Genomic DNA, 8,676 nt, shown 5'->3' with positions numbered 1-8,676 from the left:
AAGTCGACACCAGTTGAAGGTGGAACTATCAATGAGTGAAGGCGATGATATGGAAGTCGGGTTTCGTATACTCAACGACATTGTTTGTGACATTGATTATTTATTGTCGCCATTATCAGCGACATCAAGCGACAACATCGACCGACTCGTTTGAATCAAGCTTTGTTTTTAATGACCTGTTGAGCATTGCATTATAAGGAGCAGTTGTTTCCGTGGTGTAGTGGTTATCACATCCGCCTAACACGCGGAAGGCCCCCGGTTCGATCCCGGGCGGAAACAGATTTTTTAAATCAATGTTCTTAGTTTGTCTGGAGACATAGGTTCCCAAACTTTGGGTCCCTACCCTCGAGGGGGGGCATGAACGGATTTTCCCCTGTTCGGAATATAATCTTGAATTGTTCGCTATAATACAATACGATGGCGACCACTTCTGTCCTTTTCAGGGCTCAAAACAAGAATTCTATACATTTTCTGCATTTTTAATATTGTCGAAGAACGGAAGAGAAATCGATCACCTGCGCAATATAGGGGAACTGGGGGTAGGACGCCCACGTTAAGGAAAATGCCATTTTTATCAATGAAAACCACCATTTCAGCCAGTTTTCATCAGCGTATACTGAAGAACAGCATATCTGCGACTGACTACCGATAACAGATATCTAATTGTCCATTTTATTGCACAGAAATTTGATTTTTAAAAAGCACCCGAAAAAAAATGATTTTGAAACCATGCGGGGTGAGATGCGCCAGTGGATGGGTTAAAACGCGCATGTGCTTATCGTACTGATTTTCATTTTAATTGCCTACATTAAGGCAATTAACCGAATGTTTCAGCTGTTTCGGTCATACGAAATGAGCATGGGCGTAATGCCCCTAAGGGTATGCGATAACACACTTTTTCCTAACGAAACGAAACGAAACGAAATTTAAAATGTCTATGTTGATTCGGATCGAAACGAAACGAAATATAGATTTCTTTCCAGACTTCGAAACGATACGAAATCAAGTTACATTTAATTCGAAATTTTTCGAAACGAAACGAAATTTTAATTTTTTTCCGCGGAATTTTTATTAAATTGGTTTTACATTATGTACGCAATTCTGATTTCACTTTTTCGAATAACTGTTTTGCGACCAGAGTCCGTAGGGAAACATCCTTCAAATCTTGGATTGCCATGAATCTCTTGAGCGTATACTTTTCCGAACATCTTGTCACGTTTACAAAATTAAGTTTTCTGTAAAATATTTGGAGCGACATATGAGCATGAAATTTAAAATTCGACAATTTTATGGTTAATAATAACAGTGAGAATTTATATGAACATATAAATTTACGTTTAAGCATACGATTATGATTATGTATTTAGAGATAAGAGGAAATTTAAAAAATCACATTGAAATAACAGACCCCTATTTGTAGTTTTTTGCCTTTCTTGTACAACAAAGTTGAACCGAAAGGCTATCATTTCACTCCAAAATAGAACTTTTTATAGAAGGCTTGGAGACCCATGATGTTATATATCAATCGACTCAGCTCGTCGAGCTGAACAAATGTCTGTCTGTCCAATTGTATGTGTGTGCACACGATACCGAAAACCATTAGCAACTTTTTCATATAGTAATTTTAAACCAATTTTCTCGCAACAAGTTGCATTTGTCCCCTGTCAAAATTTCCACAAATTTCGATGAATTTCTCGTTAATATTTGCAAGAAATCTTATTGTAAGTGTATACGAAATTTCATAAAAACTCTGAAGAAATTCGAAAAAAAAATTAAAAATAATTTCCGATGACAGTTCGACAGTTTTTCATTCAAATTCGGAAAAGTTCTCGTAGAAAAATCAGAAGAACTTTCTGTAAAAGTCTAGTTTCATATATGAATCCAAAAAATTTAACTGAAAACATTGTTTGATTAGTGTTAAAGCTACAACGCCGAAAAAATTATTGACCAGAAAAATAATAATTATTGAATAAATTTGATTAACTCTAACAATCATTATTATTCGTAAAACGCCAAAGGTTTTAAAGACCCTACATGTGTTGTATTTATTGTCAACTTTTTCTTATTATTGGATCGATTGTATTTATAAACATATCTATATAGTAAAAATGAAAAGGTCTGTGTTCGTATCCGCATAACTCGAAAACGGCTGGATTGATTTTCTCCATTCTTTCAGCAAATATGTCCGTTATCGCTTCCGACGGGTTTATATGATATTTTCTCATGCAAAAATCACGAGTAAGAGTAGAGAAATTATGAAAAACAAAAATGAAGATAATTCGCATGGGCAGCTCAGAACGCTCATTTTCGCCTACTATGCAGGACAACGTCTACCGGGTCGACTAGTCGCTTTATAGAAATGGTATTTTTAGGATGCATCTTATAAATCCATATAAATATTAGGTTAGTACACATCTAGCACATGTAAGCTTGTCATCTCTCAACGCAAAATGCATGAAAATTATCATAGAAATCAGTAAATTGATCAAGTGAAAAAAAATCATTCAATTACGATAAACGTATTTCGAGGCTTTTAAAATACTACCTCATTTTGATTTCATTATAATAACCGTGCAGAAGATATGGTGTTATTTTGAAAACTTCCATTTTCAAGTAAATAATAATCAATAAAAAAAATACAATTGCTAATTCAGTAGGTAGCTGTACAAACACGTTCAAGTCAACGAGAAGTTTCGCTTCCGGTAAAGGAATGAGCTTCTTTACAATAATTAAAATTTACACTAATTTGAGAAAAGGAATCTATTTTTTTACTAAATAGTATTTTTTCTGATTGATTTTGTTAGAAATTTTAATTATTATAATGCGATCATCTTTCTAGCAAACATATATAACAAATAGAAATAGAGAATTATACGGAAAAAATGCTCAATGGCGTTATACTAGGGAGAGAATTATTTTCCGAAAACAAAAAAACTAATCGTAAAAAAATAACTTTAAAATATTTACAGGTTTAGACTAAGTAAATGTAGAAGGAATAAATAAATGCAAATTATACTTATTCCTGATCTTAAATCAAGAGTGAATTCCTATTCCTAAGGCAAGAGTTTACAGCACCGTCAAGCCAAAATCCATAATCCTATAAATATAAAATAATTCTTAACAGGCAATCCAATGTACAATTTTTCAGAAGCTCATCAGTTTTATATCAGTGAGTATAAAAATACAGAAATTGTGGGATTTGTCATATACGGATTCAAATTTCGTTTAAACCCTTAGTTCACTTAAGAATTATGTATTATGTAATATTGTCTTGTCAGCGTGGTTTTACAGTATTGACTTAGTCAAAATTAGAAAATGAATGTTCAGATTTATTTTTTATTTATAAGTATATCTACATCTGCCAGGCGTATACGGAGATAGAGAATTGATATTACTAGACCAACATTTGAAAAGGGCGTATCAGCCAAAAGGTATTCCTTCTTATTCTTCGTCTACATATATAGCATACATTTGCTAACTAGAAGAATCCTGTGCACCTTTCTAAAATTCACAATGATATGTATTTCAGATTACTGATTACTGATATACAATCAGTTCAACAAACTGAGCTATTGTCTGTGTGTCCTTGGCATATGAGAACAGCTGTTATGGTCAGTATGAGCTGAAAGCAATCTTAAGTAAAGAATTTTCAGCAATTTTAATGATCTTTCAACTCGTTCTGGATTTTTTTGCAAATTCCTTGCGAAGATCTAGGAATGCCCACAAATCTACAATGTTCCTTGCATATTGTGTAAATAGTCAAAGAAGAGATTATTAGCTTGATTAACTGTACACATCGTAGTTGCTAATCATGATTGGCCGAGAAACAGCAAATAATATTCTAGGGACACAAAAAAGTTATGCTTACTGTATATTTGCTTCGGAGTTTCCAATTCATGACCAATAACGATGCTGGTCACGTGCCTATAGTCAATTTAGGATAAGGAGAGGAAAATTTGTTTAACACTCATTGTTATAAGAGACCGAGGAACGCTCTGCATCCTCTTGAGCCCTGCGGGAAAGGAATCGTTGGTTAGCTGAGAAGGTAATTCATGTGAAACCCCTTGGTAAGCGACAAAATATTTATTGTAAACGAAGTTATTTTGAAAACAAGAAGACGAAAACTGTGCTTCAAATCAATCCAACGCAAGATCAATGTGCTTCGTTTAATAATCTTCTACAACACGATCGATTCCACACTAATTAATTTTGTACTCTTATATGCAAACATTGGTTATATCACTTCGCGTTCTCCCACACTAGCTTGATCAGCATCAACAAGATCGATTGCACACAGGTTAAACAAATTTCTGCTACACGCTTAAAATCAATAAAACAGAGATATGTTTGCTTCACACAAAATGGACCTAATGCAGAACAACACCTAGATGAGCGACAGTTACACAGCCACAAAAATAGCTCGTGTGGTTTTATTGAAGCTTGGATTACAGTATTTGGTTCCTCATGAAACAAGGAATCTGTACAAACGTTTACATGTTAAAAAAAGACCGTTATCACGACCGTACGAGGCATTTTTGTGCCTCTGTAACTATCGCTCATCTAGGTGCTGTTCTACATTAGATCCGTTTTGTGTGAAGCAAACACATCTCTGTGTTATTTATTTTAAGCGTGTACGCTGGGTAGATTTTTTTTTCACTTCGCGTTCTCCTGGACTAGCTGCCGTCCCACCATAGCAGCAACACGATCGATTCCGCATTCATATTTTGCAAATAGTAAAAAAATACCAAAATTTAAATTTGAATCATGGAAACACTGAAGACGTTTTATAGAAGAAAACTACATACAAATTTGTCGACTAAGAATGGGGTTATGTAGTAAGCGTTAATAGGAATATTTTATAACCTAAAGTTTTGAAAACAACTTTACGATTTTGTTCTGCGGCGCAGCCAAAATTTTTGATAATATAAAGTATGGTTTAAGTTTAAATTTGTTTCGAAATTCCGCGGAATTCCGTTAAATTTCGTTAAAAGCTAGTTTTTTCTAGCGAAATTTTTGTAATTTTACGAAACGAAACGAAATCAAGAAATCAGATTTCGTCATGCCCAAATTCCGCGAAATTCCGCGGAATTTCGTTTCGAACCACCTAAAACGAAATTTTTCGAAATACCGCATATGCTTAAATGCCCCACACCGACCTCAGAAGTTTGAAGGCCCATAAAATCGTTTAAAACCATTTTTGACGACGATTTCGTGTGGAACATAAAGAACACGAGTAAGCAGCATGGCTCATGGCTCAATAATTAATTTATCAATGTATAACAGCGACAGAAAGACTAAATTCCACCGAGCTAGAATTGCATCAAAACACGCAAAAATCGTTTTTTCGAGTTTTTAATGTATAACTAGAGAAAAATCATGAAATATATGTATCCAATGGCAATATTTTTCATTGCTTTATCGTATAGACTATTGAAAATAATCAAAATGGGGATATTTAACCTTATTCAGGGGTGGCGCGTTTTAACCCCTATGGGCGTGCTACCCCCACTTCCCCTACTGAAATACTGATAAATGCACGCGACGTTACTGTCCAAATATGTACTGCGCAAAAAGTTGCTCGACCTATTAACACTGATTGATTGCAATCACGGCCGTTGCATAAAAACACTTAAATAGTCGTATGCGGATGAATTTGTTACTTTAAATCATGCGCTTAGAGTAATTACATTACGCAATTGCTTTTAAATGGTGTCCCAAATACTGTAAAAATTACCCATTGGGTATTTTCTCTTGTAAATTCGTGTAGAATTAGTTTGGAGTGTATTTTTTACACCGTATTTTTTTATCGCTGTCAGTGTTTCAAAAATTGGAAAAAATGACGTCACCTGGAAAGCAACATCGCAAATCAACTCAGTATTTTGCAATCAACTGCGAATCGTTTGATTATACTTAAATGTGGTCAGAATGGATGTTCTATTAGTGATCAGGATCACAAGCGTGTCGTGAAACGTTTAAGTGGAATCCCAATGCTTCGATTTGGGATGTGATTGAAAAGTTGAATCTGTCCAAGTCTTTTGTTCAGAGAGACATGGCCGGAAGGGACTGCATACGTACAAAGTGGCTCCAAATCGTGACGAACGGCACAATACGGTGGGAGAGTCACGGTTCTAGAAACTGTACACCCAGATATTGATTTCCGGCAGCTTTCGGGGCAACTGTTCTGTGCGGAAAGAGGCAAAGTCATGTCCTGCTATCACCTGCTATTCACTAGTCAATGTTGGCAACCGAACCGTTGTACGATATTTGCATATCCGTCATCAATTCACGCTGAAAGTGGATTGTCAAATTTCTAATATATCTCAACCTCACATTCCCCTTCTTCTCTCACTAAAAAAGAGTAAAAAAATACATTGACTTAGGATTTTCATCATCTACTATTTACTTCACTGTCATAAGACGAGTTTAGCACAATTCCATTTAACTCCACCACTTCGTATTACTTTTACATATACGTATTTCGACCTCAACTGTAAGGTCGTTTCAGTGGCTTGTACTTGACTCGACGTCGACGTATCAGTATTTGTTTTTCTATATTCATATCCAATTTTCACAACTAATATTCTAATTCAAGTCCATCTTTCAAATACAATCTCTAGCTTATAACCAAAAGTTGATTTTGAAATAAAATTACCTTTAATATTACAACCAACCCAATTCCAATTTTCGAATCTAATAACCATGAATATAAAATCTCCTCGGTTACCTCACCCATTATCAAAATCAAATGTTTCATTCAAAACCAATATCAAAAATTCAAATTAAATTTTTCAATTCAAAGTCCACATACAAATACGCAAATGCATATTTGCAACATAAATGCAACAAATTTATCCAGCGTTTTTTTTTAACCTTCTGAAATGTCAACTATTTCATGTTCATTATCTTCCAGCTGTATTCAGCCTTATTTTTTTTGCAGATATATCCAGCATTGCAATCCAAAACCAATAGAATTCGATCCGGCAGACCATATCCAATATAATTTGATGCCCTTCCAATGTGAAAGCCAAAACAATATCGGTGGCTCCCCAAACATACTCTGTATTGGCCCTCAAGCCCTTAAGCTTAAGCCAATCAGTCCGCCACTCTACTTCGAAATTCAAATTTGAAGAGTTGCGTTCTGCTGGTCCACCGCATTAACGTTTATTTGACGCGCACAATCCTCCCTCTTCAACACAACCTTCACCATCAAAAGCTGCAACAATCCGATACTCTTCCAGAGCACTTTCGACAACACAAGCATAAAACCGATGAGAAAACAAATAATTTATTCCGAAAACAAATCATGTTAAGTCAAAACCGATGAGAACAACAAATCATTCAATCTGGCAAAAAGATATTTTAGTTACTAGATAAAGATTGTCGCTTCGGTTCCCTTTGTTCTGCTGTCCGAAACATGTGTGGTACATACCTGTCAAATCGTATGGATTTTTCTTCTTTGACATTTAGCTCCCCTATCCTCGCCAGCAAAAGATGTTCCGGACAGCGACGACAGCGACAATCTTTATCTAGTAACTAAAATATCTTTTATCTGGCACTATGGACATTACAAGTGGAATTAAAAAAACACCTTAATAAAGACTAAAAAAAAAACTTACAAGTGGAAACCGATGAGAAAACGAATCATTTGCTTCTGCGCTACTCCAGAGTTCTTTCGACATTTTAACTCGTCTAAGTCCAACCAATGAGAAAACAAATAACTTATTTTGAAGCTCTTTTGGCGCTATTCCAGAGCGCCTTCGACTTTTCAAGTCGATACCGTTGGGATGTCTTCGACGTCACAAGCCAAAACCGATGAGCAAATCATTCAATCCGACGCTTTTCCAGAGCGTCTTCGACACTACACATCGAAACCTATGAGCAAATCATTAATTTAGATGCTTTCCCAGAGCGCCTTCAACATCACAAATCGAAACCATTGAGCAAATCATTCAATCCGACGGTCTTCCAGAGCGTCTTCGACATCAGAAGTCGAAACCGATGGAAAATGTCCCAATCACGCCCACATGGAAGTTAGAAAACCATAATTTCCAACCAGGGACAACCTGACAGAATCGCCAAATGTATGCCTAATTCCGCACTGCGTGCTATCTTACCGAGCGCGTTGGTTGCCCGATGAGGAAAGAGGCAAAGTCATGGCATGCTATCGCCTGCTATAGACGAATCCAAGTAAAAATAAGAAGAAGACACACGACGGTGTTAACTTTGACAGATCCTACAGCACAGCATAGGGAGATCATTTTAAAATGCTTATAATAAATTCTAGGCAAAATGTAATTAAAATCTGATTGATGTATGATACGGAAAAAGTTCCAAACTGTATGATAGATACATTTTTGAAAATTTAAAAAAAATTGAGATAAGCTTCCAGATATGTAATTCAGAACTTTTTCCGTACCGTGCATCAATCAGATTTTAATTACAATTTGTCTAGAATTTATTATAAGCATTTTAAAATGATCTCCCTATGCTGAGCTGTAGGATCTGTCAAAGTTAACACCGTCGTGTGTCTTCTTCTTATTTTTACTTGGATTTGTCTATTGAGTTCTCCAAGCGCAGTTTTTCGCACACTAACGTCACTGTATAGAATATATAAAGTAAAAGTGGGTGGTAATCTTGTTGCGGCAAAAATGTCACGAATACTTTTGGAGGAAGACA

General features: G+C 35.5%; 1 non-coding gene across 1 annotated transcript; it reads left to right on the top strand.

The window, feature by feature from the left end:
• The first annotated feature begins 206 nt into the window (after nt 1-206).
• On the top strand, nt 207-279 carry Trnav-aac (transfer RNA valine (anticodon AAC)). Its single transcript has one exon. It is a non-coding gene; the product is annotated as a tRNA-Val (tRNA).
• The last annotated feature ends 8,397 nt before the right edge of the window (nt 280-8,676 follow it).

This window comes from Armigeres subalbatus, chromosome 2, assembly GCF_024139115.2.
Source record: "Armigeres subalbatus isolate Guangzhou_Male chromosome 2, GZ_Asu_2, whole genome shotgun sequence".
In the NCBI taxonomy this organism is placed as follows: domain Eukaryota; kingdom Metazoa; phylum Arthropoda; class Insecta; order Diptera; family Culicidae; genus Armigeres; species Armigeres subalbatus.
This window is presented reverse-complemented; position numbering and strand designations above follow the sequence as displayed.